Source organism: Salvelinus sp. IW2-2015, unplaced genomic scaffold (genome assembly GCF_002910315.2).
Source record: "Salvelinus sp. IW2-2015 unplaced genomic scaffold, ASM291031v2 Un_scaffold775, whole genome shotgun sequence".
NCBI classification, from domain to species: Eukaryota; Metazoa; Chordata; class Actinopteri; order Salmoniformes; family Salmonidae; genus Salvelinus; species Salvelinus sp. IW2-2015.
The window spans coordinates 349,940-373,652 of record NW_019942608.1 but is presented as its reverse complement, the minus strand read 5'-3'; the positions used below and the strand labels follow the sequence as shown (position 1 = coordinate 373,652).

Below are 23,713 nucleotides of genomic sequence, written 5' to 3'. Positions count from 1 at the left end.
GAAAGACTCAATCACGTGAAGGAGCGGGCAGCACTCAGCGGGAAGGGCACAACGGCCAGGGGGAAGGGCACAACGGCCCCTGGCCGCAAAAGGCATGGATTTTTTTTAGGTTGCATTACGGCCACACAAAGGGGATGCCGCCGTGAAATTCTAGGCATTATCAAGTGCTTTTSAAATTGTGAATGAGTGACTGATGTAGTGTGTACAGCCTGTGCAAAAAAAACTAAGCAGAGCTCATGCATTTTAAGCAATGTTTTCAAATCATCATTAAAGTCGCAGCATGCAGCCTTACAATGTATTAAAAATCTAAACATAGATTTTACATAGACCGCAACGTTTGTAGAACAACTAAAGTTACATTAATAGCTCTAGGAATACMTATTTCTTTGTTAACCTCCTCAACATAGAATAGCCGCAGGTGCGCAATCCCTCAAATCGTTTGGAGATTTTATTCTATTTTATTCAGCTTTGTTCAATTGTATTCTTCATACTATAAAATAATGCCACGCAATTCTAAGCAAATCTTGTCTGCTAAATGAACTAGTGTAGCCCACAGCCATTTGGCATAGCCAGATCAGGACCTAACATAAGGACAACTCAGAGAATGCTATTCTTTTTCTTCWGAAATAGACTACGTTTTCTTCATATCACGCATCTTTTGACCTGTCTTTAATAAATGATGGATTTATTAATCTTTTTTAAATGTAGATGTTCCAAAGGTCAGCATCAGTGTCTTGTAGGCTATGCGTGGAAGCCAGGAGATGCTAAATGTGTTTATGTTAATTAACGGTCAATTACCGTGAGACCGACAGTTATTTGCTTGACATTCACCGGCTGATGACATTTCGTGACCGCCACAGCCCTAGGTGTGTATTGTTAGATATTACTGCACTGTTGGAGCTAGGAACACAAGCGTTTCGCTACACCTGGAATAACATCTGCAAAATAGGTGTATGCGACCAATAACATTTGGTTTGATTAGGTATCTTCCTGTGGATTACATAAGCAACAGCACAGCACAAGGTCAAACCCACATGCATGCACACACTGACACACACACATGCACGAACGTAAGCGAGCACACACGCACCAACCGAGCGTGTCTCTGCCTGTCTTTTTATTGTGTTATAGTGTATGTCAAAGCCGGGGGAATCAAGTTAACATCGTTATCTGGCACTGAGCTTCACAAAAAGCCACGAAGTAATGGAAGTCTTTCACCTTCGCTTTGTAGAAGGGAAACTGATCAAATATGAAGCTTGTGTGTCTGTGCAAACTAAACTGATGGAGAGTCCCTGCCTGGCCAAGACCCAAATGGCTGGATGGATGGCTAGATTCATGTCTTACTGAGCTAAAAGAACGGCGAGAAAGACAAGGGCCAGAAAGGATTGAAAACAAAAGACTTTGGGATTTTGTTTGTGTTTGTGTGCGTGTGTGTGCTCTTTTGGGGAATACAAATCTCTTAACAGCACCCAGGTTTGGAGATATCCACAGTGCCATGGTAGCATACACCCACTTCCATCCATCCATCCATCCATCCATCCATCCATCCATCCATCCATCCATCCACCTCTCTTTCTTTCCATCTTTTTACACTGATGCTAGCTGACAGCACACACACTGGCTCCTTGGTTACACAGTGGTTGGCATGGGCAAACTCACGCTCTCTCTCGTTCTCTCTCTCTCTCTCTCGCGCTTTTTCTCACACTCGCTCTCTCTAGCTCTCCCTCTCTCTGTTCCTCTGTCGCACTGTCTCACTCCCTCTCTCTACCCTCTCTATCCCACTTGATCATCTCAACAGCAGATGAAGAGGCAGAGCAACAGGCACAGACCAGACTCCCTGCCTAGAGATGCAGACTTTCTCTCTCTCTTTAAATTCAATTCAATTCAATTCAATTTGCTTTATTGGCATGACGTAACAATGTACATATTGCCAAAGCTTACTTTGGAGATTTACAATATTAACATAATTAAAATAATAATCAATATTGTCAATGGGACAACAGTAACAACAATAATCAAGGGTCAAAATAACCACGAATTTAACAATGGCATAAAGGACATGTGGACGTTGTTAAGTCTGTCAGACACTGTCCCTCATTTTATGGCAGGCAGCAATGTCATGCGATGCCAACCCACAGCTCTCTGCGTCCTCCCCCAACAGGATGGGCAGTCTATTCTCATCAGAGAGTTCTTTGAAACCTTGAATAAGGGTTTCAAACTTGGGGAAGTGACACTCTAATTGTTTTATATTTTTTACATTTTGTCAGGAAATGCAGCTCTGTCTCTGGTTCTGCTGTGGTGCAGTGGTTGCATAGCCTTTCCTCTACAGGGAGCCAGGTTTTTCCTGTGTCTACCCTTCTCAATGGTAAGGCTGTGCTCACTGTACCTTGTCAAGGTTTATCTAAGGTTTTGATTAGTAACCATGGTCAAATAATTTGCCACGGTGTACTGTCGATTTAGGGCCAGTAATGTAGTTTTATTTTGACTGTGTTGTAATTTGGTTTATTCTGATTGATTGGATGTTCTGGTCCTGAGGCTTCAGTGTGTTAGTCGAACAGGTTTGTGAAGTCATCCCCAGGACCAGCTAAGCTGGATGAGGGGACTATTTTCTTTGCTCAGCTATTGACTTTGCAGGGCTTGATAGTGATATGAAAGGGGGTCACTGTATTTTAGATGTTTCCAAAACATATTTGCTCTTTTTTGAGTTTTTATTATTAGTGGATATTGGCCTAATTCTGCCCTGCATGCATTGTTTGTTTGTTTTCCTCTGGACATGTGGGAGAATCTTACAGAACAGGGTTTCAATGGGGTGTTTGTCCCAGTGGGTGGGTGAAATCTTGTTTTGCAAGTGGGACCCCACACCTCGCTGCCATAAAGTGCAATTGGTTCAATGACACATTCAATTAGTTTTAGCCAATTTTTAATTGGTATTTCAATTTGAATTTGTTTTTTAATGGCGTAGAATGCCCTGCGTGCTTTCTCTCTCAGTTAATTCAGTGCCTCATTTAGGTGTCCAGTTGAGCTTATTTTTAAACCTAAGTAATTGTAGTGTGTGCAATATTCTATATATTTTGTACCAATTTTGTACCAATAGTCTAATTCCCTAAGATCTGGACCTTGGTAAAACCTTTTGGGGGTTTTACTGCCAGGGCCCAGGTCTGGCAGTACTACTCTAGCAGGCAATGTGCCTTGGGTGACAGCAGGCACAGGTCATCTGCGAAGAGCAGGCATTTAACCTCTGAATTGTGGAGACTAACACCAACACCAGGGGCTGAGGATTTTTCTAGAATAGTGGCCAATTCGTTGATGTAAATATTGAAGAGTGCAGGGCTCAGGTTGCAACCCTGACGAAGGCCCCGCTCCTGGTTAAAGAATTCAGTTATTCTCTATCCAATTTTGATGCTGCACGTATTGCCAGTTGATTTAATTATGTCATATGTTTTACACCCTATACCACTTTCAATAACTTTGTAGAACAGTCCTGTATGCCAAATAGAATCAAATGCTTTTTGGAAGTCGATGAAGCAAGGGTAAATTTTGGTATTATTTTGGTGGACATGTTTATCTATCAAGGTGTCTAGGGTGTAAATATGATTGGTTGTGCAATGTTTGGTATAAATCCAATTAGGCTTTTACTTAAGACATTGTGCTTATTAAGGAAGTTTAGAACTCTTACATTTATAATACTACAGAAAACCTTCCCCAGGTTACTGCTCACACAAATGGCTCTGTAGTTGTTAGGGTAAAATCTCCATTCTTAAAGATCGGGGTTATGAGTCCTTGATTCCAGATATCTGGGAAATAACCTACACTCAGGATCAAATTAAACAGTTTTAATATAGCCAATTGAAATTTTGCACATCTCATTTAGGATGCCATCAAGTCCGCATGCTTTTTTAAATTTGAGGGCCTGAAGTTTCTTATAGAGCGCCTGGTCAGTAATTGGGGAGTCCAAAGGATTTTGATTGTCCTTTATAGCTTTTTCTAATCCATTCAAATTCTCATGTATTTTGCATTGTTCTGCGTTTGCATCAATTTGAACGTTGTTGTAGAGTGTTTTAAAACGGGTGGTCCATATGTCACCATTTTGTATTGCTAATTCCTCTAGTTTAATTCTCTATTTCCCTTTCTCTCTCTCTCTCTATCACACACACACAGACCAGACCCCCTGAAGATAAACTTTCCAATGTTGTGTGTGTGTGTGCGTGCACGCGTGCATGCACGTATGTGTATGCATGAGCTCTGTGTGTGTAGTAAGATACAGAACAATTGACTGCTGGTACTGAATGACACACACAGGCCACCATACCCACCACAGATACAGGCAGGAGGAGAGGCAGAGAAAACCAACGCACACACAGCTGGACTGATCAGACTGAATGTACAGATGTTGGATCTTAATTTGAGCCAGTATTCTACCGCAGGAAAATAACCATGCAGCAACAGGAAATGTGAATTATTATGTGGATTATAATAAATGGAAAATGTTGTAGGGGTTGATACATTTTTCGTTATGGCAAATCAAGTCTGACATTTTAAAGTGGAAATTACAAACTTTAAAAGCCTTTCTAACGTTTGAATACACTACAAGTTTGCGTTTGCTGCTGTGCAGGAACATTCTCTGCAACAAAAGAGTGATCAAATGAAGATCTTACATCTGTATGAGGAATCCACCAAAACTGTGGTGGGTAGAAGGACAAATTCATAGGGAGGACAGACAGACACACATGATAGAGATAGACAGAGATGGTGAGAGAGAGAGAGAGAGAGAGAGAGAGAGTTGAGACAGGCAGACAGAAAGAGAGGCAGACAAACAGAGAGACAGGCAGACAGATAAGCATGCTAGCATCTACAGTAAAGAGTGAGACAGAGAAAGAGAGAAACAAAGATGAAGAGTTAGAGATGCCCCTTTCTGTGGAACACAACGATATCACTACACACACACACAACACACCACACACACACACACACACACACACCACACACACACACAACCACACACACACACACACACACACACACACACACACACACACACACACACACACACACACACACACACACACACACACACACACACACAACACACACACACTACCTCCATCTGTGCACTTAATCACCCTTCTCAAACACAGCAGTCCAATCGAATCAAGTCATATCGAATCAAATCACGGCTATTGAGACTTTCATCTGGAAGCAGAGAGTGGATTACATATAGGAGGGGGGATTGGGGCTGCTGTGTGTGTGTGTGTGTGCGCACGCGATTCCAGGAGGATCCATAATCCATAACAAACCAGGAATAGTGTAGCCTACATATGGGCTGTGTCTCAAATGGCACCATATTTCCTATACTGTATAGTCCACTACTTTTTACCAGGGCGCTGACTGCATGGAAGCACTGCAGCATAGCAACTGTTGGATGGGTTAATCAGGTTTTTGTGCCGACCCAGCTTAGAGCTGGGTGAGGCTTAAGCCCTTCTCTCCACCACACCACTGGACTGCCAGACAGTGGATGGTTGACCTTGTGAAAGAGAGAGCGAGAGAGAGAGAGGGGGGGGATTTGTTTGTGTGTGTGTGTGTGTGTGTGTGTGTGTGTGTGTGTGTGTGTGTTGTGTGTGTGTGTGTGTGTTGTGTGTGTGTGTGTGGTGTGTGGGTGGGTGGGTGGGTGGGTGGGTGGGTGGGTGGGGTGGGTGCGTGTGTGCGTGTGCGCATTCGTGTGTGACTGAATCAAAATTCCATATCCGTTCCAGAATGACATAATGTTCCAGAACCACGGTTTAAAAGATTTTTGGGAGGAGTTCCAATTCCAAAATTCCCAAGTTATCTGCAGGGTTCAACTTCAACCCAACACACCACCGACAGCTCAACGATGCAACACAGCACCCACCCTTGAAGGCATAGTTTCCTCTACATCTGGAAGTCAGTGAGAAGAACGTGCAAATATTAAGCACATAAGCACATCCCGACTCCCTTACTGTCGGTTCCAAAATATGTGCTGAGACTGCAGACCCCAATACAGAAACACTGCTAAATGACATATCTTACACCGTAACATGACAAAGCATTTCATGCAATTAGTTTCCTTTCCTTCAGGTACAGAGCGAGACATTCCTGATTCCACAATTGACTCAGTCAGAAAATGCTCAATGGTCACAGTAAAGAAAGTTCTGCTCCGATAAGTGAGTCAAGAGAACAGCGGAGTGTGTGTCTTGGACGTGGTGGTAGAGGACATTGAGACGGCTTGCTTTTTTGGTTTAATGATCCTCTCCCCTCTCTCTCTCTCTCTCTCACTCTTTCTCTCTATGCCGGGCCGGAATGCCTCTCCCATTTGATATATCGATTTTATTTTTTTGCTCGGCGGACAAAACTGTTCAGCACAGCAGAAATGTGCTTCCCCCTTGGCTACGTCCTGTCTGTGTCTGTGGGAATGTATGCGGTCGATTGTTTCGTCAGTCTCTGAGTCAACACAAAGGGGTTTTCAGGAAGACAAACTATTTAAAAACCTTCAGCACAAAATCAACTGGTCCTTTTTTAAATAGCACAGAGCAGAGTAGCTTTCTTAGCGTGACAGTTGTAGTCGTTATATCGTCCTACAGAATGACTTGAAACAATATAAATATAGTCTGGTGCCGAATCTGTGTTTTTAGCCAACTCCTCTGACTATTGTTGGACTAGTACACACTCAGTTTGTACTGAAATAGATGTACAACGCATTTAATACATCGACTGACATACAACCAATATTTTTTATGGGTTTGGTTGTTTCAAAAAAGTTTACACAACCATTGTGTGCGCACTGCACACAGATCAGGAGACGTGTGGACCTGTGCCTAACACTGTTTACACTGTTTAAAAGGCTAAACTGATTTCAGATCAGATCCTCCTCTGAGACGCTTGATACAGCTCCAGCTCTGTAGCCTAGTAGTGCAAGGTTTATTGTACACCAAATCACTGACAAAAATGACAAAATAATATTTTGATGACAATATATTAGTAATGCATTAACCAACCAACCATGTAATTAACCAACAATAATAGCAATATTAATTATTACCATTAGTATTATTATTTCATTATAGTACTGTCACTAATAACACCATTGTTGTCTCAATCATCAATGTTATTCATTGCAGTATAGCCTAACAGTAGTTTTCAGCAAGTAGTCTATATGGTCGTTCGCTTTCCCAATTGCTCACTCGTGCACACATTCGTGCATGCTGATGCTGGGCTCGCGCAGCGGTCGGGATTAAGGATGATATGTGCTCAACATTTTCCTCATTTCCATTATTCACAGTCATGATGAGGCACGACAAAACACCAACACATTAGCTAGGTCACAGGTTGTTTAACAGCATCGATTATTAAGCTATTGTTGAACCACTCTCCGATATTGAACACCACAGAACGTTCCAGATAATGTGGTTAGGGATGTCAATGTAAAAAAAAAACGAATGGGATTAGCCTAGGCTAGGCTACACAGCGACATTGAGAAAGCAGAAGTGACAGTTTACACAATATCATCCTAACGATGAATCAATACATCGAGAAAATGAAATGGTCCTTGAAGGATAAGGCATTCGCCTATAATGCAAATTCACGGGTTAAGCAGTTCATTCAAGCCAGGTTCTCTTCCTGAGCAACGTCTCATCATTCAAACCAAAAATAATTGCCGGGATCGTTCACTTGTTGGGAAGTGGGTTATCATCCAAGACAAAAGACAACCCAACAACCAAACGAAAGTCATATCAAATGTTTTGAAACTCAAAAGTATACACGCTATGGAAGTAAGGTTTATGGTTCATCATGTAACGGAATTCACTGATGATGGTGCCAAAATATTGATAAATCAAGTAGTAGCATACAATCATTATTATATAATTGAATAATGACAAATACAAAAAGCAAAAACAGAAAAACACACTCGCATACACGACAACATTATAACCTCCCATACAAATAGTGAGTGAAGCCAGAATATTTAATAAAATGTGTATGCTTACCCCGGGCTTTGTGTAGGCTATGAGTCCGCGAAGAGAGATGCCCTGTTCTGTGGGTGAGACAGTGTTCACTTCTCTACCAGTTATCAAAATGTGATTTTGTATTCGATTGACGGACACTCTCGCTGCAAAATCGGCTTCTTCAGTCAGCTCCTCTATCCAGAATGTAGGCTAGTTGGTTTAGGATGTTGTCAGCTCTGGGACGCCGTCTAGTGATGGATTTTATTTTATAAACATATAAAAGCGATTACAAAAGCAATTGTTATGTCGAAATTCTATTGGCTAGTGTGGATAAATGCTTTGTTTTTGTTCCAGGCAAGTTCTATCCGTCCGTCCGGTTGTCTGGATACACAGTTTTGCCGGTTCGTTGATGGAAACGCCTTTTCTTTACTCTCTCTCTCTCTCTCTCTCTCTCTCTCTCTCTCTCTCGGTTGTCGTTCCCGGTCACACGCGCTGTCTGATACCGTTGTTTCGCTGACACTCGCGCACACACATTTTTCCAAGATGATGTCACCGCGCTATCCGGTTTGCAAATCCCACCTCCTTTTCCATCCCTCCGTTCCTCCTGATCCCGCTGCTATCCATCACTGCCACACCCCCCCGACACGTTATTGTCCTCCAACTCTTTTTCTCTTGTTTCCTCCGATTTAACATCCAGTGTGGCATCGGAATCGCGAGCATCAGAATCGTGGCATCTCGCCAACCAGGAGCGCGAGGTAGATGACATTGAATTCTATAAACTGAGGGAATAGGTTTCCTTGTCACAGTAAAAACAAGCCCAATTTGTATATCATTTTCTCTCCACTCTGATGCAGTTGTATATTCAGCGATAGTAACTTGTGGGCCTACTATATTAGGTTAGCCTACTATATTAAATTGACATGTTGTGGTTGGATGGTAGTGGGTCAGAGAATTAGACGAGAGATAGAGAGAATAGAGAGATGGAGAGAAGGGATAGCAAATGTATCCCTTTATTTAAAATAAGTGTAACTTTAAACCCAGACATGCCACACTCACAGCAGTGTTTATGGTTTAGAGGTGTTCCCTATATAGTGCACTACACTTTAAACCAGAAGCCCTGGTAAAAAAAATAGTGCCCACGGGGGCGCAAATTTGGTTTTAGAAGTGGGGGCGGGGGGGGCATATATATATATTTGAATCATAAACTGGGTGGTTCTATCCCTGAATGCTGATTGGCTGGTATATCGTATATAACACGGGTATGACAAAACATGTATTTTTACTGCTCTAATTACGTTGGTAACCAGTTTATAATAGCAATGAGGCACCTTATTGTTCTTAGGCACGATGCGTCGCGCCTAAGAACAGCCATTAGCCGTGGTATATTGGCCATATACCACATACCCTCGTGCCTTATTGCTTAATTATAATTTCTCTTATCCAGTCGGATAAACACTCCGAACAGCCTACCCGACCGCTCGGAGACGTCCGCATGGTCGTATACCGTTGTCTCGTTTTGTATCACATCCCAATGATCAAACTGGGGGGGACAAAAATGCCATTTCAGAATGTGGGGGGACACAGTGGAAGTTTCACCCCAGGATATCGTGATATGAAATGTGAATACCTACCGCCAAAASGTTTTAAGTGCAATAAGCAGTGGTCGACCCGTCATACAGCCCCACATTTTTAGCAAAAAAAATAATAAAAATGTATATATAGATAGATATTTTAATTTTTTGGGGCTTGCCTGTTTTGCATGTTATTTTGGCATTAATATGTGTCACGAAGCAGTTTGCAAACAATGTAAAAAAATAAATATCATTCAGTTGATTAATAAAGTTGCATACACACATGGTCTCTTTTTTGTTTCTTGAGTAAGGCAGCTCCAAAATGCAGGTGTTTCAGCTTAGCTCAGTGCTTTCTGTGGTGGGGCGAGCCAGCAGAAAACAGGAGCATTATGCTGTGATTGGCTCAGTGTTCTGTCAATCATGGGGACAGTATGTCATCGCCAAGTTTAAGTCCTTAGTAAGGGTAGACATCCAAAATTTCAGCACTTTGGGGCCTGCCATAGAGTTATATTACAAGTGCCCTTCCAAGAAGGCTCAATTTCATTGGCCACAGATAAAATTACGTCAAATCACGTTATATGTACAGTAGCTTTGATTGGACTGATCATGTCAACATCTTACTTTCAAAGTCTTAGCTAGCAGTTATCAACATGAATCAAGTCGACAATCTACTGACAAATCCTTTTTAATCCTTGTCATATGAAGAGAAATAATGAAGAAAAATGATAGATAAAACGTATCGGTGCCCATCGGCCATTGGACATAAAGATTACACAACAAGTTGGAAATCTCAAATTCAACAATGAGTCGTTTGGAAGGAATCAGTGGCTAACTGCAAGCATTGCAAAGCAATCACTAACGTTAGCCTGATATTCAATGGAGTGGCTGTGTTTTTTCCCCCCCGAGTTCCCACCATAAATACAGAGAATGACAGACTTTGATGACAAAATTTGCCCACAAAGGACCGCTGCGCCACCTTCACAAGGTGAGTCCAAAAATGTCTTGTATGCTGCTGCATAAATGATGTAATATGCAAGGGAGATATGTATACTGTAGCTAAGAAAGTAATACTAAGTGTATGTTGTGTAGTAAGCTGTTAGTAGCCCATGTGCCTCACCCGAATAATTTGGTCTATTTTCACCAACGAGGTATTGTTAACACATTGTTCGTGGCCCGGTGTGTGCTTGTTTGCCAACTTTTTTTTACAGCTTTGACAGTGCTACTGATGGTAGTGGTAGTGCTTGGCTTGCACGTGCAAATTCAGCACACACAACATTTTATAATAGAATTGTGTTACTTGACGTGTCAAATTAAAAGCTTATGTAACACATCAAATAGTGTTATATGATGTGTATCTTTTTTGACACGCAAAGACCCAAATGGCGTTCAATGTGCCTCACCCTAATAAGTTGGTCTATTTTCACCTCTTAATTTCACCTACTGTTCTAATTTGGTGGTGCACGTGTGGCCTATAACCTGTTTTTAGAGAAATGCATTCATCGAATATTGTAAGAGCTTTCATTGTCTGCTTATATGCCCCCTTTATTTATCCTACGGTTCTGACTTGTTGTACAGGGAGTACACTGTAAGAACGGCCCATGTTCTGAATTCTGTCGCTGTACATATCAAAAGTGCTGAACAAATAGGTATATTGAGAACGTCCATCGTCGCTCACTCATTATTGTCTTAATCGAAATTACGGATTGCCTCTTATCCACTTGTCGCCCCCTTATGCCATAGTTTGTACATCTCAATTTTCAGTAGAAACCACATTTGTTTAAGCCATATCAGCTATGCTTTTTTAAAAGGCAGTAAATGAGGCTGAATGAACTGTTTTGCTGCCAGACAAGGCTCCGCTGAAAGCCAGGTGTAGCAGTGGTAAGGTGTTGGAACTCTGCTGTTGGCTCTAACAGTTTGTGGGCACCGTTTGTCACCGTTATAGTGCAATTAATGTATTGTTTAGTGTTGTGATGTGTAGTGGCTTTGCTGGCATGCATCCCACTTTTTATTTTTGCCCCACCAAGATTTACATGCTAAAATCGCCACTGGCAATAAGTACAAATGTTTTATCCTAAAAATATATCTCAAGTTGAGAGAATAATAGTCCCGTTGTGGGTGTGTTCGGCAATACCATACAAGATGAGGAGAGGACTCTTTTGTGTTTGTGTGTGTGTGTGTGTGTGGGGGGGGGGGGGGGATTACTCTGCTTTGCACTGATAATCATTATTGTATGAATAAAAATGACAATATTACATATTAAATCGACTCCACAAGATGGGATGCAGATCCATTACTTTGTAATTACATATCGCCATTACATTAATATTGGATGTGGCATAATAAAAATAGGTAGTTGTAAAATCTAGATTGATTGTTTTTATAATTTAGATTCATTATACCTGTAATTTATGCCTGCATATTATTTGATATGTATCAACAATGCATATACTACATTTGTCCAAATAGAGTATAGGCCCATGGTTTGCCTTATTGTTGTGCTCAAGAATAACAGTTGCATATTGTTTTTGACACTTGCAAATTATCATCCCGTTCTTGATTTACATACATCTAAAGGGGGATGTCAGGTGGCCGTAGCAACATAGATACAGCACAATAACCAAACAGAAAACACAGAAATATCATATAGAAAGTATCCATGTTTTCTCAGGGACTTTGCAATGGATAATGAGTATGTCTTTTACAGATCTTGTCCCAAAGCCTTCAAATAAAGTGTTACCCAAGTTTGAATAGCACAGCAGATTAGGGTAGCCTAACCCAAAATAATTATATGGTTGGATATGCAGAGGCGTTATATAATTTTCTCAACAGATTTCGACAGGATCCTGGATTATGTTTTCACGTGTTTTGCACACATGAATATTTTAACATGTTTGTTTGACAATCATAGCACGTGTGCTGCCATGTGAAACTAAAACAAAAACGAGTCATGAAAAAACAATTTAGTCAACTGAAATAAAATAATTAACAAACCTGTTTGAAAAACAAAAATTATACTGAAACTATTATCTTTGACTCCAAAACGAATTAAATTAGAAAAAAAACCATAATGAATTATGTTCAGTTTTAGTTTTTTCAATTTTAAACTTTAGGCTTTTTTTGTAATGGGTTTTAATTTTCATGTTTATGAACCTGGCTAGTACATGCTGCCAGGAGATGGCGATGTTTCAAATAGGCCTAGCTTATTTAGCATCACTATCACTAGCTATCTAGTCACTCTAGATCAGGGCTGCCCAACCTTCTTCCTGGAGATCTACCGTCCTGTGGGTTTTCAGTCCAACCCTAATTAAACAAACCTGATTCTACTCATTAGCTGCTCAACAAGACCTTAGCTAGCTGAACCAGATATGCTCAATTAGGGTTGGACTGAAAACCTACAGGACAGTAGATCTCCATGAAGAGGGTTGGGCAGCCCTGCTCTAGACAGACAGTTTGCCTCCCACAATGTACCTACATCCTTACAAGTACCTGGACAGAGAGGAGGAGTCAGAACAGGGAAGACTGTCACCGCCTTATCCGGTGACGTCACCGCCTATCCGATTGTTGCCCTAGTGTGAACATCCCTGCCGGACATATAGTAGCTAGCTAGCGATATGGTTATTTTTAATGAGTGCATTTCGCTAGTGGCTAGTTTGCATAATCTACCTTCACTAAAACCACAGAAAAGGTTTTGCCCGAAAACTTTGGTTTCAAATCATTCTGAGATGTCTGCCTCATTGACTGTACAGTATATGAATGGACCAAGCCATCAATGACATCACACTATTCATTCTTATGTGAAGACTCAATGGCTCATTTGAAGCTCAGGAAGTCGGTTTTAGCTTGGTAAGATGGCGTCTCATGGGGGGGATTCTCAAGACATGACATGCGCAGTTTGAGCTACTCCAGGAAGTGATGTTGCAGGCTGCGACCAACTACCCCCTCTCTTTGAGTATCTCAAGTTGAAGGCCGACTGTGGTAATGCAGGCTGCCGGTAGCAACTAAATTATCCTTGTAACTCCTTCTGTGTGCGATTTTAAAATAATCGGCCCAAGGACATACATCTGGTGTAATAGAATAAATGATTGGTACCATGATTGTCTTCGATTTGTTTATTATTTACAAGAATATTGAAGACAAAGATTGCTATTTTCCCATTGACTATAATGGGGGATCCTTCTTTCTGGATACAACAGCCTGCAGTACCCCGGTCAGCCTTAAACTTCATGGAGGGGGCTTGATTTTTCAGGCTTGTCCCGACCTACCCAAACTTGTGTTTTGTTGGGAGAGTTGTCTGTCTGAAGAGGATCATCCCCAGAACAGAAAATGTCCAAGAGAATCTGACATCCTCCCCAGACCTAGTGCTGTTGCTCTAGGTCTAGGATTTCCAAGATGGCTAGCTATCACTAGCTAACAGGAAGAAATAGAACCTACAACACATACATGCCTCCTAGCCTCCCATGCATAGGGTACTTTCTGTCCCTAACACTAAGACTGAAACAAAAATAATATAAAAATGAAACAGAATTTTTTAAATCAAACCTAAACTGAATCAAAACCAGTAAATCAAGTCAGAAAACAAACTATGACGAAACTGAATTTCACATAAGAATCCTAAAATTAATAGAAATATAAACTAATATAAAAACACAAAACCATTATTGTCACAGCCGTTGTAAGAAGAGGACCAAGGTGCAGCGTGGTGAGCGTACATTTTCTCTTTATTTGGAAAAAAGACGCCGAACAAAACAACAAACACTACAAAAACAAACCGTGAAGCTAAAAGCTATGTGCCCTAAACAAAGTCAACCTCCCACAAACACAGGTGGGAAAAAGGGCAGCCTAAGTATGGTTCTCAATCAGAGACAACGAGAGACAACGATAGACAGCTGTCCCTGATTGAGAACCCTACCTGGCCAAAACATAGAACTACAAAACATAGAACATAGAATACCCACCCCAACTCACGCCCTGACCAAACCAAAATAGAGACATAAAAAGGATTTCTAAGGTCAGGGCGTGACAGTACCCCCCCCCCCCCCCAAAGGTGCGGACTCCGACCGCAAAACCTAAACCTATAGGGGAGGGTCTGGGTGGGCATCTATCCGCGGTGGCGGCTCAGGTGCGGGACGCAGTCGACCCCGGACTGGGGACCCTCGTTGCGGACCCCGGACTGGGGACCCTCGTTGCGGGCCCCGGACTGAGCACCCTCGTTGCGGGCTCCGGACTGAGCACCCTCGTTGCGGGCCCCGGACTGGGCATCGTCGCTGGAGGCTCCGGACTGGAGACCGTTGCTGGATGCTCCGGACTGGAGAACGTCGCTGGAGGCTCCGGACTGGAGACCTTCGTTGGAGGCTTTGTGCCATGACTCCTCACTGGAGGCTTCGTGCCATGGATCATCACTGGAGGCTTCGTGCCATGGATCATCACTGGAGGCTTCTTGCCATGGATCATCACTGGAGGCTTCTTGCCATGGATCATCACTGGAGGCTTCGTGCCATGGATCATCCCTGGAGGGAGGAGACGTATGGGCAGTCTGGTACGTTGAGCTGCCACAGGGCTCACCAGGCTGGGGAGACATACAGGAGGATTAGTTCTAGGTGCAGGCACAGGACTCACCAGGCTGGAGAGACATACAGGAGGCCCTGTCCTTCTGGGGACAGGCACAGGATACACTGGGCCGTGGAGGCGCACTGGAGGTCTTGAGCGTAGAGCCTGCACAACCCGTCCTGGCTGGATGGCTATTTTCGCCCTGCAGATGCGAGGCGCTGGCACAGGACGCACTGGGCTGTGCAGACGCACCGGAGACACAGTGCGCAGAGCCGGCGCAGGATATCCTGGGCCGTAGAGACATACTGGCGGCCAGATGCGCTGAGCCGGCAYCCTCCGACCTGGCTGGATGCCCACTCTAGCCCTGCCGATTCGGGGAACTGGAAGGTAGCGTACCGGGCTGTGCACGCGCACTGGAGACACCGTGCCCTCCACCGCATAACACGGTGCCACAGTAAGCACGGGGAGTTGGCTCAGGTCTCCAACCTGACTCAGCCACACTCCCCGTGTTACCCCCCCCAATGTTTTTGGGGAGCTGCCTCTCGGGCTTCCTTGCTAGCCGTGTCCCTTCGTAACGCTGACGCTCTGCTCTTGCTGCATCCAGTTCCTCCCGTGGACGGCGATACTCCCCAGCCTGCCTCCAGGGTCCCTTACCGTCCAGGATCTCCTCCCAAGTTCATGAATCCTGGACAACCTGCTCCTCCTTACCACGCTGCTTGGTTCGTTGTTGGTGGGAAGTTCTGTCACGGCTGTCGTAAGAAGAGGACCAAGGTGCAGCGTGGTCAGCGTACATACTTTTAATAGTAGATGTTGCCAACAAAACAATAAACAATACCAAAACAAACCGTGAAGCTTAAGGCAATGTGCCATCAAACAAAGTTAACTTCCCACAAAGACAGGTGGAAAAAAGGGCTACCTAAGTATGGTTCTTAATCAGAGACAACGATAGACAGCTGCCTCTGATTGAGAACCACACCCGGCCAAACACAAAGAAATAGAAAACATAGAAATAAAGAAACTAGAATGCCCACCCTAGTCACACCCTGGCCTAACCAAAATAGAGAATAAAAGCCTCTCTATGGCCAGGGCGTGACAATTATAACCTTGGTGTGTGTGTTTGTGTGTGTGTGTGTGTGTGTGTGTGTGTGTAGTAGTTCGCCCCCAGGATAGAGTTTAATCGGGAAGTTCTCGTTTCCCATCACAAGATCAGCTTGTTTAGGAAAAATAACAAAAAAGGCTCTCAGAGACGAACACACACACACACACACACACACACACACACACACACACACACACCACACACACACAACCACACACACACAACAGCACCACACACACACTCCCTCCCTGATGGGCCATGCTCATCAAGGCTAGCTGAGAAAGAAGGAAGGGAAAGAAAGAAAATAAAAAATATATAAATATATCTGATACAAAGAAGAACAAAATGTAAGAGAAATAGCGGAGAGGAAGATTAAATGGTTTTAGGGTAATCTAGATTAAGAAAAATATGTACAGATTGCTGTTGTAGGTACAAAAGTATTTTTGTTGTTGTGGATGCTGAAAGCTACTGTACAATATAGCCTAAACACATTTCTTCTAGTCATCTGATGGCAAGAGAACGATAGAGAGAGAGAGAGGGACTGTGTGTCTGAGTGTGTGCTTCTGTGTGTGTTCTATCCCTGGGCACTGGCTGTGATGTCGCTGAAAGGAACGCTTGTTGTAAGAGAGGGGGGAGGTGGAAGAGTAGACAGAAAAGAGAAACAATGAAAATGCAGAGTCATTCTGCCCCTCTCTTTCTCTCCTTTTAAACCCCTGTCGCTTTCTCTGGCTGACACTGATCTGACAGCACTGATTAGGGACTGGACAGTAGTTTGTGTGTGTGTGTGTGTGTTACTGTCTAAGTACCTAGACTGGTCTTTTTTAGATAACACACATCACTAAGTACTAATTGAACATCAATAACAAGCATAAGGAAGTAAGGACTGCATGCTTAATATTGACATGTAATTAGTACTTAGAGATGTGTGTTCCGGTGGTAGGCATGGCAACCCCTGCTCCTGAATTGCCTTCTGAGGTACTTCAGCTTTTTGAGTTGACCTTTTTTTGTTGCTTTAAACCCTGGTAGACCATGTTCAGTCGGTGGTATTTATCCAGTCTGTCTGTTTCAGGGAGAATGTGTTGTTCAGAATGTGCCGTTGCAAAACGTAGCAAAATGTTTTAGCCAACTGAGCGGAACCCATGCAGGTCTGAGCTGTGGTTCTTTAGTTACCGCCATCCATCCACCTCCATTTGTGTCCTCCCTAGTGCTGTGTGAGAGTCGATAAGGCCTGGGCCTTTATCCACGAAGTGTCTCAGAGTAGAACATTGGTCGCCGTATTAAAGTGTGGAGAATAAAGACGTCGTACTCCTACACTTATGGGTATATGATCGATCCATAACTGATCTAGACCTACATCCAACAGTATATCTTATGCCTTTGACAATTATTTCACGATGACTATAACAAATAGGCTAATAAATAAACGTGTTTTTCTTTTTATTATTTAATTAGCAATTCGGACCTCTCTGAAATGAAAATGGATGGCCCTCCCTTCAGTAAAATATATTTTTACCTGAACACTTGGGGAAAAAAACTATTGACCCTCCCCTGTACCCAAAATAATAATTAAAACATAAAGTGGATAGCAGAGAACATGACTACTGTTTACCCTCACTCCGGGGACAGACCAGAGCCTTTAGACATGCAGTTTTAGTAACTGTTCTTTGTTTTGTAAGCATTAGGCTACATGACAAAGTAGCTAGAGGTTGTGGATTCACATTCCACCGCAGACAAGGGTAGGGGTAAAAATATATTCATTACAATAAAAGCACTGCTTGGATCTATCATCTTATTTGCGGTCTGATTAAAAAAAACATTTTTATAAACGCATTTAATGCAATTCTACATCATTTGACATGTCAATATTAAGCATGCAGTCTTTCCTTCTTTATGCTTGTTATTGATGTCCAATTAGTACTTGTGATGTGTGTTACGAAAGAAGACCAGCCTAGGTACTTAGTCAGTAAGACACACACACAAACTACTGTCCAGTCCCTAATCAGTGCTGTCAGATCAGTGTCAGCCAGAGAAAGCGACAGGGGTTTAAAAGGAGAGAGAGGGGCAGAATGACTCTGCATTTTCATTGTTTCTCTTTTCTGTCTGCTCTTCCCCCTCCCCCTTCTCTTACAACAAGCGTTCCTTTCAGCAACACCACAGCCAGTGTCCAGGGATAGAACAGAATAGTTTTTATTTAATGAATTTTTTACTTGTACCCCTTTTCCCTGATTTCCAATCCAGTCTTGTCTCAGCGCTGCAACTCCCCTAGAGACTCAGGAGAGGCGAGAGCAATACGTCCTCCAAAACACAGCCCTGCCCGCACACACTGCTCGCTTAACCCGGAAGCCAGTCGCACCAATGTGTCGGAGGAAACACCATCCAGCTGGCGACCGGAGTCAGCTTGCAGGGACCCGACCCACCACAAGGAGTTGCTAGAGTGTGGTGGGAAAAGGAAATCCCGACCGGCCAAACCCTCCCGATGCTGGGCCAATTGTGCACCACCTCATGGGTCTCCCGGTCATGGCCAGCTGTGACACAGCCTGGAATCAAACCCAGGTCTGTAGTGACGCCTCAAGCACTGCAATGCCTTAGCCCGCTGCGCCACTCGGGAGGCCCTAATAAGAATCTTGAAATACCACAACAGAGCATGACAACGAATGAGTGTATGTTGATTTCTATATAAGCTATTGTTAAAAAAGAGGATAGTCAGGAACAGTGCTGAAGATGTCTATCAACGGTAAAAATGTAGCGCAACAGAACCAGTTACAACTGAAGTATCTAATCATCAATGAATTTGTTTTTTTAACACAGCAGCCGCATAACATCAGGTAGGCATACAGGTATATGCAGTTGTAACTATTTTTCATTCCTGGAAACTATAATTTTCTAATTTATTCTATTTTATTCTATGATATTGTTGTTAGAAAATAGATTTGCGTTTAGGGCATGGAAATATAAGCGCATCTCCTAGGCTAAATTAACAAACTAGGCATGCATAGCTCACCACATGATCTTCAAACCAAAGACTGGACAAACTCGTGTTTCTAAAACTGAATTCTAAGGCACTGTAGAATGACTGTATAGCCTAATAAGGACGTTTTTGTTTCATTATTATTTCAATTTCATTTTATACAGCCTAAATGCAAAGTGTATAGGCATGTTGTTGAAGTGCTGGTGTTGATGTGTTGTTGAATAGCTGAGCGCTCCTGCCAGCATGTAGTGTGTCACAAATGCTTCCGGATTAATTTCTTAAATGGCAGGGTATAGCCTGCTCCTGACTGATTTAGAGTTAGTATGTTGTTGAAATATTCAACGTCAATTGACAGTGACAGAATCACACATTACTTCCCAAGCAAAGTGCATTTTTGTCTCCTCGGCTATAGAAGGTTGTAGCTGTCACAATGGCGTGTATAAGTGGCAGGGAAGTCAGGCGCAGGAGAGTCAAATAGAGTGTAGAATGGAGTACTTTAATTAAAGTCCCAGTAATCTGCTCCATAACACTCACGGGAAAAACATAAAACAAATCTGGGTACGAAGACCCGTCGCACACCTATACACAATCAACACAACACTTGACAACGAACAATCTCTGACAAAGACATAAAGGGAAACAGAGGGTTAAATACACAATAGGTAATGGATGGGATTGAAAACAGGTGTGTGGGAAGACAAGACAAAACCAATGGAAAATGAAAAATGGATCGATGATGGCTAGAAGACCGGTGACGTCGACCGCCGAACACCACCCGGACAAGGAGAGGCAACGACTTCGGCAGAAGTCGTGACAGTAGCGCAGCATTTGAATGTTATAGCGTCAAACCAAAGATATCCCATATCTGTAACGATCGTCGTCTTCTTCGGACGAGGAATAGGAAGGATCGGACCAAAATGCAGCATGGTACGTGTCCATGTTAAATTTATTATAACTGAACACAGAATACAAAATAACAAAAGTGAAACAACGAAAATCGAAACAGTCCTATCAGGTGAACCAACACAAAACAGGAAACAACTACCCACAAACACAGGTGGGAACAGGCTACCTAAGTATGGTTCTCAATCAGAGACAACGAATGACAGCTGCCTCTGATTGGGAACCATACCAGGCCAAACACATAGAAATACAACACACAGAACAAAACATAGAATGAAAAACATAGAATGCCCACCCCAACTCACGCCCTGACCAAACCAAAATAGAGACATAAAAAAGGAACTAAGGTCAGGACGTGACATTATCCATTGGAGTCACGTCTTTCCCCTGCATTTTACAGCTTGTTTCTAGCATTGCAGCCTAAAGCATTGCTATAGATCACTTTATATAATCAGATCCATCAAAAGAAAAAAATCTTCACCTAACAAGTGATAGGCCTATGCTTTTACCCATTTTCTTTAACAAAAGCAACAATACCCTCACACACCCCCTCAATTCAGAAAACAGTGAGCTGACATTCCCTTTTGATCTACAGTATGTGGGGTACAGAGATGAGGTAGTCATTCAAAAATCATGTTAAACACTATTATTGCACACAGAGTGAGTCCATGCAACTTATTATACGACTTGTTCAGCATATTTTTACTCCTGAACTTATTTAGGCTTGCCATAACAAAGGGGTTGAATACTTATTGACGCAAGACATTTCAGCGTTTCATTTAGAATTAATTTGTARAAATGTCTAAAAACATAATTCCACTTTGACATTATGGGGTATTGTGTGTAGATTGATGAGGAAAAACCCAAACGTAATCCTTTTTTAATAAGGCTGTAACTTACCAAAATGTGGAAAAAGTCAAGGGGTCAGGAATACTTTCCGAAGGTACTGTATCTATTGTAGGCTAGCCTATATTATTTTAGCCATGCTTTGGAGGTGTGTAAAACCCCCTCCATGATGTAGGCTACATGTGTCCATGCCCATCATGAAACGAGAGATGAGAACCTCGGTGAATACCGGTAAACCTCGTATTTAGAAGTTATTTTCCTGTAACAATTGCTTGTTTCCAGTATCACATTTTTAAACCCCAAATCCCTCCTTAGGCTACCCGTATCCTAGGCCTACTATAATGAAGGCTGGTTCAACAGCAATGCGTCGTCGTTTTTTTTCCTGGCCTATTTTATGATATTATACAATTTTACGTACATTTACTGTTGTTGTTGAAAAAAAACGAACAGATTGCTTGTTTTTCATTGAATTTGATTCAACCTAAACTTAGAATGATTCACACTATCCTGGTTGTATGGCGAGAACGTCCTTGGTGCGTATGCAATGTCACTTCTAGAGAAATGTGATATATACAGTATATAAAACATTCAATTTGGGAGCAGCATCACTGTGAGTGGACATTCTCCCTTTCTCTTTATATTAGATATTATTCCAGCTATTGTGAAAAGTTTGGATGTCTTAAAACCCTGCATAGTCTATGTTGTTTCAATATTACATGCCCATAGGGAGCAATTATGGTGCCTGTAAGTGTATTTAGACATAGCCTAGTTGTTGTGTTGTTTAGAATTTGATTCGAATGATCTCTTTTTAGGCCTGAATTTTATCTTGCTTATTGACAGTGTTTGGCATGTCCCTGCTCAGCCATAATGACATTTACAGTAGGCCTAGCCCCAATATCAGTGTGTATGCTTTGTGTATATTTCCACATTAAAGCTATGCAATTAATTAGACCAATTTTAGGTTTGTTAATCGATTACAAATTACATGACCCTCCCCTGGACTAAATAAAAAAAATGTAAACCCTCCCCCTGACTGAAATGGAAAAAGAATGACCCTCCCCCATTTTCCTCTGGGTAACAATTGTGTACATTTTGACCACTCCCTTATTGCAATTGGTTATTCCCCATCATTTGCAACAATAGCTACAGTTGAATTCGGAAGTTCACATACAGATTAGCTAAATACATTTAAACTCAGTTTTTCACAATTCATGACATTTAATCCTAGTAAGAATTCCCTGTCTTAGGTCAGTTAGGATCACCACTTTATTTTAAGAATGTGAAATGTCAGAATAATAGCAGAGAGGATGATTTATTTCAGCTTTTATTTCTTTCATCACATTCCCAGTGGGTCAGAAGTTTACATACACTCAATTASTATTTGGTAGCATTGTCTTTAAATTGTTTAACTTGGGTCAAACGTTTCGGATAGCCTTCCACAAGCTTCCCACAATAAGTTGGGTGAATTTTGGCCCATTCCTCCTGACAGAGCTGGTGTAACTGAGTCCGGTTTGTAGGCCTCCCTGCTCGCACACTCTTTTTCAGTTCTGCCCACACATTTTCTATAGGATTGAGGTCAGGGCTTTGTGATGGCCACTCCAATACCTTGACTTTGTTGTCCTTAAGCCATTTTGCCACAACTTTGGAAGTATGCTTGGGGTCATTGTCCATTTGGAAGACCCATTTGCGACCAAGCTTTAACTTCCTGACTGATGTCTTGAGATGTTGCTTCAATATATCCACCTAATTTTCCTTCCTCATGATGCCATCTATTTTGTGAAGTGCACCAGTCCCTCCTGCAGCAAAGTACCGCCACAACATGATGCTGCCACCCCTGTGCTTCACGGTTGGGATGGTGCTCTTCGGCCTGCAAGTGTTGGCTCCACTTTTCTGAGCTCTGTTATTTACTCAACAAATAAGGATTACTTAAAATGTGCATATATAAAATTAAGATATTTCAATTAGAATACAGACATAGACAGAAGTCAAAGATCAACATACAACTTATGTCTCTCCTGAGTTCTGCCTCGAACAAAAGAAAGACAGCATCTTATATCCCCGGGATCACACCTTATCCTATATCAAACCCTGCATGTGCAGCTAAAAGAACAAGTTATTCTTAACACAAGGTTTCTGAGAACCTGTCTCAGCGGTATGCAAATCTGCCCTTGTTTCAGAGAAAAACAGACGCTGTCTTTCTGTGTCTCGCTATCACCCTGAGTCCCTTTTCTCACCTTTTCTCACAGACACGGGGCTGCGTGTTTTGGCAGAGAGCTAGACACAGACGGAGGCCTCAATATTCAGCTATACAGTGAGCATAGGTACAATGGCATGTAAGCAAATTAATAACACATAATCAATGGTGGGGGTCTTTAGAAGACCCCCAAAATCAACTTTAACYCTACACAAGCCTCCCCCTTTTTCCTCCAAACATAACGATGGTCATTATGTCCAAACAGTTCTATTTTTGTTTCATCAGACCAGAGGACATTTCTTCAAAAAGTTTGATCTTTGTCCCCATGTGCAGTTGCAAACCGTAGTCTGGCTTTTTTTATGGTGGTTTAGGACTTGTTTTACTGTGGATATAGATACTTTTGTACCTGTTTCCTCCAACATCTTCACAAGCTCATTTGCTGTTGTTCTGGGATTAATTTGCACATTTCGCACCAAAATACATTAATCTCTAGGAGACAGAACACGTCTCCTTCCTGAGCGGTATGACGGCTGCGTGGTCCCATGGTGTTTATACTTGCGTACTATAGTTTGTACAGATGAACGTGGTACCTTCAGGCGTTTGGAAATTACTCCCAAGGATGAACCA

At 42.3% G+C, this 23,713-nt stretch overlaps 1 protein-coding gene across 1 annotated transcript in view; it reads right to left on the bottom strand.

Annotated features, from left to right (window-relative positions):
• LOC112068855 (astrocytic phosphoprotein PEA-15) overlaps nt 1-8,195 on the bottom strand; it is a 53,073-nt gene extending 44,878 nt beyond the window's left edge. Inside the window, exon 1 of the mRNA XM_024136074.2 lies at nt 8,001-8,195. The gene's annotated coding sequence lies outside the window, so the exon portion shown is untranslated. The remainder of the gene's footprint in view (nt 1-8,000) is intronic.
• Between the last annotated feature and the right edge of the window lie 15,518 nt (nt 8,196-23,713).